Source organism: Gastrolobium bilobum, unplaced genomic scaffold (assembly GCF_033153095.1).
Source record: "Gastrolobium bilobum isolate Gb01-03AN ecotype WA unplaced genomic scaffold, APGP_CSIRO_Gbil_v1 utg137077, whole genome shotgun sequence".
Taxonomy (NCBI): domain Eukaryota; kingdom Viridiplantae; phylum Streptophyta; class Magnoliopsida; order Fabales; family Fabaceae; genus Gastrolobium; species Gastrolobium bilobum.
In genome coordinates this window covers 7,566-15,109 of record NW_026897060.1, presented here as the reverse complement: position 1 = coordinate 15,109, position 7,544 = coordinate 7,566, and the positions used below count along the sequence as shown (strand labels likewise).

General features: G+C 33.9%; 1 pseudogene; it reads left to right on the top strand.

Moving 5' to 3' along the window:
- Positions 1-2,941: 2,941 nt before the first annotated feature.
- Positions 2,942-4,726, top strand: LOC133303806 (ribosomal RNA small subunit methyltransferase NEP1-like; annotated as a pseudogene).
- The last annotated feature ends 2,818 nt before the right edge of the window (positions 4,727-7,544 follow it).

Below are 7,544 nucleotides of genomic sequence, written 5' to 3'. Positions count from 1 at the left end.
GTGCTAGTGATGCAAGGAAAAAGAAAAAGCTTAACCCTGACATGAAGAAAAAACAACAGCTTGATCCTGAAGCCACTGGATCGGTCAAGAGTAATATTCGGGATGAAGAATCTCTGAGCTGGGTATCTGACATTGTTTCAGATACTGCCTCGATATATAGTTCTTCAGAAGAATTGGCGCAATTGAAGGCAGCCATCCATCTGTTGGGAAGAATGAGCAGAATGTAACAGTGAGATCTATGTTGGGCTGCTTACTTCCACTTGGGTCACTATTTCTGGCCGCAAATGCTTCACAGATACACCACGGTTCCTGTTGGGAAGAATGAGTAGAGAAAAGACATTGTTCCTGTTGTGAAGAATTAGTAGAGTGTCTTCTTAATGTTGTACTTGTGCATGATACAAGATATTTAGAATCGATTAATTGTACTTCTGATTTGCAGAAACCGATTTTTTTTTAGAGATATTTAAATCGGTTCATCGTTTCATGACTAATCTGATTCGAAGCGGGACTCGAAATTAAGGTTTTAAACTCCTCCTAAAGATGATACTGGAGAGTATCGAATACATGCTCTCACCCCACCTGCTTAGTTTCGTGGCGCCAACTGAGCTACCATGTTTCTGAATGAAGCATGTTGCTCCAAATATTGAGATTGTCCTCTTTTACTAGTGTTTTATGTTTTGTCGTAGATTATTCCACCATATTATGCAACTGATGTTTACATTAAGCTTTATTGTGTTCGTGAATTACCCATGTTACTTTTCATTTTTTTCTCCTTCCTTTTTGTAGTATTAATTAATCTATTACTCATTCATTTTTAAATAAATTTAAACACTTTTTATTTTGAATAAATTATAAATGAAAGGGGACGGTTATACTTACCACCAGGTAAGTTTACCACTCTTATCACCAATCTCCTAACCATTAGATTAAAATTAAATCTAACGGTCCATAATTATCCCTTATAATCCTAATTAAGGGAAAAAAGGGAAATGATAAATAAATATGATTAGGTGGATATTCATATTTTCTTCATCTATAAATAGAGGGAAAAAAGTATCTAATATTACTTTAGACAATTTTATCTAATATTCACCGAAATGACGTCATTTTTGAATTGAAAAATTAAAAATATTAGAGTGATAAATACTATTATAACCCTGAAATAAATTAAAATTACAAATACACCATGATTTTTGTCTTAAAATTATGTCGTTTCGGTGAATATTAGACAAAGTTGTCCAAAGTAACTTTAGAAAAACGTATAAATAAAAGTTAGAATTAACTTATTTTATATTCATAATAATTTATAAGGGTTTAAAATTTCTAAAGTTATTTTAGATAACTTTATCTAACGTTCATCAAAATACACATAAAAAAATATGTGAGTCCATGTGGATCCGTGTGAAGAGAAGAGAGAGAAAAAAAATGGGTCCAACACACTTTTATGTGTGTATTTTGATGAACATTAAATAAAATTATTTAAAGTAACGAAAAATTTTAAACCGAATTTATAATCATCTTATTGAGAGTATTAAAGAATAACTGAAAATTAAGCAAAGTTAAAATTACATTTTTTTCTCTCTCTCTGTCTTTTTTTTTTTTGGGGGGGTAAAATCTCTCTCTCTCTTCTTAATTACAAATTCTGATGTTTGTTTTTGAATAAATAAAAAATAAAAAAGTAACAAACAAAAATTTAGATAGATATCAATGTTTTCTAATATATAAATTGTTTTATTCTTGGTTACATATACTTATAAGGAGTTAAAAAAGAAATGAAAATAAATAAATGAAATTCTGCTATAATAATATTGATATAAATGTCTGATATTGATATAAATTATGTAGTTAGTGATGATAATAATTCAGCATCAGGCTTAAAATTATGTAATAATAATCATAATGTTATCATTAATTCAAGAGAAAAATAAAATAATTTTTTTTTTCTAATTTTATCTTTGCTTTAATTATTGTTCATTGAATTTCACATTTAATCTATTAAGGAAAAATTTATCATAATTTTAATTTTTTTTTATGAATAATAGACATTAGAATATTTATTGACTAATCACTTTAACAAGAAAACATATTTTTTCAAAAATAATTATTCTTTTTTTTAATACATAATTTAGTAAAAAAAAGAAAGAGCGTTTACACTTACAGGTTCGTTTGGATTAAAAAAAGAATATTTACCAAAAAAAGAAGAAAAAAAAGATCATTTGTTTTTTTTTGGGCATTTAATGCTTTGTGCAGCGGGTAGCTAAAAAATTTCTTTTGATATCTTGATGCATTTAATCTTGTGGTTTTAATTATTTGAGGAGGAACTACCTACCCTTTTAATGTTTGTACTGTGTGTATTGTTTCAAATTTGTATGATGGGTATGTTTTGGTTAGACACTTAGACGAGAGAGTAAAGTTAAGTAATTTTGTTATATATAAAATTAAGAGGAACTACCTACCCTCTTAATTTTGTTATAAATTAAGAGGAAAGTATGTGTGGTGTGGGGGCACACAAACACTTAAGTAATGTTATATATAAAATTTCAAATTTTGTTTCATCAAACACACCGAAAAATTATTTACAGTTTTAAGTTTTAGCTAGTCTGTAGTAATTGAATTAATATAAATTTACATAATGTTACCAAAAAAAGTGCTTTTACCTTTACCAATATCAAACCGATGAAATCATTCTTTTAACTATGATTTGATTTTGATAAAACACTAAAAAAATAATTGTAAAATAAAAATAAAAATAGATCGTCCATAAGTTTATATAATTTTATTTGTTTATTAATTTTAATAAAATCCCACTAAAACAATAAAATCATTCTGGTTGATATTCCGGACGTACAACGACGTCGTCACGAACTGGTTTCGTTTTGAGGACCTGACACGGAACTCTCGGCTGCACCTGAATCTGTGCCATCACCGTCTCCGATAAACCAAATACGATCGTGAAGATGAAAGTGAAGAAGAACAAGTGCAACCAACCAGACCCATAGTTCAGAACGAAGAACCAATACCAACACCAACATCAGCACCACCTGAGGATAACGAACTTGTGGGTATCCCAATTGCTCTGAGTGACCAACAGAGTGATAACCCAAACGTTATATTCATTCTCGAAAGGGCTTCTTTGGAAGTTGGCAAGTTACTTTCTACTCTTCAATTTGGAATTGGAACCCTTTTTATTGTGTTTTTTGGTTTGTGCTTTTCTGTAGTGGTACCTTACCTGAATATGAAGAAATTTGAGAGAGAGAGAGAGAGAGAGAGAGAGAGAGAGAGAGAGAGAGAGAGAGAGAGAGAGAGAGAGTTGGATAATTTTCTTTTGACCATTTTCATTACTACTACTACTACCTTAAGTATCAAGTTTGTGCTAACATAAATTACAAAATAAAACTTTCTGAATATTAAGGAAAATAAAATCAGGAAAATACTAGAGCACTCTTAGGTTTTAGACTGTTGTTATGACTTTGGATTACTTGGCTATAGTGGTTGCTCAAAGAGAATATATTTCAGAGAAAGGAGTGACATTTCTGAAGAATTGTTTTTCTGAGTACAACAACTATCAGTTCTGGTATTGGATATCTATAAAACATCTATGCTGGTTGGTTGGAGTTTAAATGTGTGAGCACAGAACGACAAATGACAATGTACTTGAACTTTTTTGTGTCCTAAATTTAATTACAATGTTATGTTCCACAACCAACCATAGCCTGATTGGAGTGCCTCTTTTTTTTTTTTTTTTTTTCAATAAGTTTGAAATGTCATTTTATGTCAAATGGTGTTTTCAGGCCCTTCTATCTATTTTAGATAGCCCACTTAATAAAGCTGGGAGGTTGCGAGCAGTATATATAAAGACTGAAAAAGGTGTTCTTTTAGAGGTTATAAGCCCTATGTTTGAATTCCAAGAGCATTCAGACGGTTCTCTGGCGTCATGTGTAAGTTTTGGCTATTTGTTTCCCTTAGCTGTTAGCAATGCTGTTGATATTTGTTTCTCCTAAACTCTCTACCACCATGCAGTGGAACTGCTTCAAAATTTGAGCATATCTGCTGCTGGCAAGCGTGAAAAACTTCTCCGTGATGTCAAGAACCCTGTGATGCAGTATTTACCTGTCAACTTACGAAAAATAGGCGAGTTACCTTCTTCTTCCTTTTTTTTTTTTTTGGAAAATGATTTCATGGTTACATAATTGCTTTAAAGGGGTTTATTTGTTAGACTGAGCAAATGGAGCTGATGTGTATTTCATTTGTTTCCTTCTTTTTGTACTGCTGGAAGGATTCTGAATCTTGATGTCAACCTCTAGATCTTTTTCTTTTCTTTTAATAAATTCTTTATAAAAATATTCTAAAAAAGGGAAATAATTACTTCCTTTGAATATGAGGTCTCTCGTATAGTTCTGAGAAGCTCGTAAATATCAATGACTATGTATCAACTGTTACCAGAAATACGGACTTTGTCTTTGTGGTACTCTCGAAGTTCAACTTTTAATTTCAATTCCTATTATCTGAGTAGATGTTTAACTTTTGATATAATCTAAATTCAGGCAGGACTCAGGAGCAATGGCCCATTGTAAGATTGAGACAGATTATACAGATGATATTGTAGCAAGTATGTTTATCCATATAGACTCTTGTACCTTCTCTTGTTAGTAATTATATGCATAGCTCATACTCATGATACAGTCACTTTTAACACCGTTAGTTTCCTTTACTTGCTTCTTTTGATTTTGGTGTCTGTTATCTGATTCCCATGTCCCTATGTGTATGTGAATTGTAACTCGATCACATATAAATCAAAATAACACGGAATTTTGGGAGAGAAACCATATATCTTGTATTGATGAAATGGAAAATTACAAGATAAGTAAACAATGTTCCATAGCCTACAAACAATGTAGGAGAATTACAGGGAAATGGAAACAGTAACAGAAGACGGAGATAACAAGAAGAAACAAAAGAGGATAGTGTAGAGCAATTTGGAGAGGCTCTACTCTCTCCCAAGAGTCCAATCCATAAGATGGTTTTCAATAGCCTTGCAGGTCCTCCAACCCCCTTTCTTAAATATCTCCCTCCCACATTCTCATTCTATTGGGGGTCATTTTGGGAAATATTTGCTCACTCAGCAATGGCTCAAACTCCCCTCTTTTTATCCCTTTTATGTAGAGCTGTATCCATACTCCCCCCCAACCCAACCCAACCACCACACACACAATTAAGCTCCTTGTCCTCAAGGTGCAAATTGGGAAACTAACAATTAATAACTGCATAATCTTCCCAAGTGTTTTCAAAATCTTGAAGATGCTGGAATGCCTCCACTGCGCCAGAGCTTCAGGTTCCACCTTTAATTCCCATTCTTTGGTCAAAATGGAAGGCAGGGGTTGTGAATTATGCTGAGGTGTGATTGCTCCCTCGGGGAGTGACACATGCAATACGGGGTGAACTTTGTAATCATCTGGTTGCTGAAGTTTATATAGGCAGATTCTCAAATATGCTCCAGATTTTTCTGGGGACCATAATACATAGGGCTTAATTTTTCATCAATCCTCCAAGCTATAGTCATGATCCTATAAGGCTACAGCTTCAAATATGCCAAATCCCCCACACTGAATTGCACATCGCTCCTATGCTGGTTGGTCTGCACTCTGCACTTTCATGCGATTCTAGACTTGCAAAAGGTGCTGTTGGAGGTCGTTTAAAATCGTATCTCGCTGTGAAATTGCATCAACAACAGTTAAAATTTTCACTTCTGAATATGCTGCCACGTGCGCGCGTGTGTGTATATTTGAATTATAAGTTAGTTTGAAACATGGAACCTGCCTTTCAAGGACACTGATCTGTATTGAAGTATCCGGATACTTGGACTCCAATATCTAGATACTACATGATAAATATCCGGATACAAAAATATTGATATCCAGATATGGCCCGTGATTTATCCGTATACTAACCCTTCCGTATTCGGATAATTCCCTGTTGATGTTAAAAGAAGAACCAAAATGAAATTCCAAGAATTTTGGAGAATCCATGGGTCAAAAGTCACACGTTTTTGTGCCAAGAAAAATCGCGACCCATAGCTTGAAAAATCACTCTTTAAACTTCCAAAATTTCTCAAAAATGGCTCAAAAATATTTTATTTTTGAGGTAGATTATATTAAAATTTCGTTGGTTTGTTGTTTCTGGGTTGTTTTGTGATAAAAATCGCTCAAAAATATGTTTTTTTTTTGTTTTGACGAAGCTCCCATGGAACCCAATTTCGAGCAGTCAACCTGCCAAAGGAAGAAGAAAACACTGCAATAGAAGAATCTCAAGAAATCCTAGGGGTTGCGGTGAGATTGTGAGAGAGACATCTTATTTATATTTTTCACTAAAAAGTCTCACGAAATCCACACCAATAGAAAATCCATTAAAATCGTCAGATTTTTGAATACCACGAGATTGTGATTCCATTGTTTAAAATCCTGATTGAATACCAAACGATTTGGATGGATTCTAAAATAATTCTTTAAAATCCTAATCGAATACCACGTGACTTTTTTTCAATCCATTAAAATACTAATCGAATACCAACTGAACTTTTTGTCCAAAAACAATCCATTAAAATCCTTTGAAATCTCAATCCAATACACCCTCTAATTAACATATTAAGAATTGAGTCCTAATGCAACAAATAATAACAAAATTTGAAATATTTTGACCTTTTCAATTGGCGGAACCCATTTTTGTTCAAGCCAGTCACGGTGGATTCTGAGCCTTTCCCTGGGAAAAATTAACTGCTGCCCCGACTCCCTAAAGTACACTGCGAAGCTCCCATTGTGAAAATCTTTCATATTATGTTCCCCTCCCACCATGCGTTGTTGTGGAATGCGTCAACTTTGTCAGCAAATTTGAACTCTGGGTGCCGTCGGCTGGGGGCGTTGGTCGGAGCTGGAGACTAAGAACTTCTCCCAAGTGAGACAGAGGATGACCGTTCGGGGAAACCGAGGGCCGCTGAAGCTGTCTTGGTTGAAGCTAACCTCCATAGTCTGAAGTTCCAGGTTTGAAGTGGTTTGAGGACATGACTTTTTCCTTCCCAAGGCAGAGAATTGGTGTGCTATATGCAGTATATATTGAAGAATGAGCAGATACGCACGGTTCCTGTTGGGAAGAATGAGCAGAATGTAACAGTGAGATCTATGTTGGGCTGCTTACTTTCACTTGGATCACTATTGCTGGCCACAAATGCTTCACAGATACACCACGGTTCCTGTTGGGAAGAATGAGTGGAGAATAGACACGGTTCCTGTTGTGAATAATTAATAGAGTATCTTCTTAATTTTGTACTTCTGCATGATACAATATATTTATAATCGATTAATTGTACTTCTGATTTGCATAAACCAATTTTTTCTAAGAGATATTTCAATCGGTTCATCATTTCGTTCCGTGACTAATCTGATTTGGGGCAAGACCCAAAATTAAGATTTTAAACCCTCACACTGGGGAGAATCAAACTCTCATCCCTACCTGTTCAGTTTCTGAGCGCCAATTGAGCTACCATGTTTCTG